Below are 211 nucleotides of genomic sequence, written 5' to 3'. Positions count from 1 at the left end.
CAAGGCCGTCTGTCTCCTCCCCGGTGCCAGTCACCGCAGCATCCAGCAGAGGAGGGACGCGTGGTGTACCAGAGGGAGTTTCTATTGCTGCTGCTGCTGCTGCTGTTGCTGCTGCTGCAGCTTCTGCTGTTTCTGTTGTTTCTGCTGCTGCTGCTGCTGCCTTTTGTGGTGGTGGTTCTACAGCTCCCACCGCCGGTGCTTCTCCTCGTCC

Source organism: Eimeria mitis, genomic scaffold, assembly GCF_000499745.2.
Source record: "Eimeria mitis Houghton genomic scaffold, Emh_scaff1511, whole genome shotgun sequence".
NCBI lineage: Eukaryota > Apicomplexa > Conoidasida > Eucoccidiorida > Eimeriidae > Eimeria > Eimeria mitis.
Note: the sequence above shows the minus strand (reverse complement) of the source record.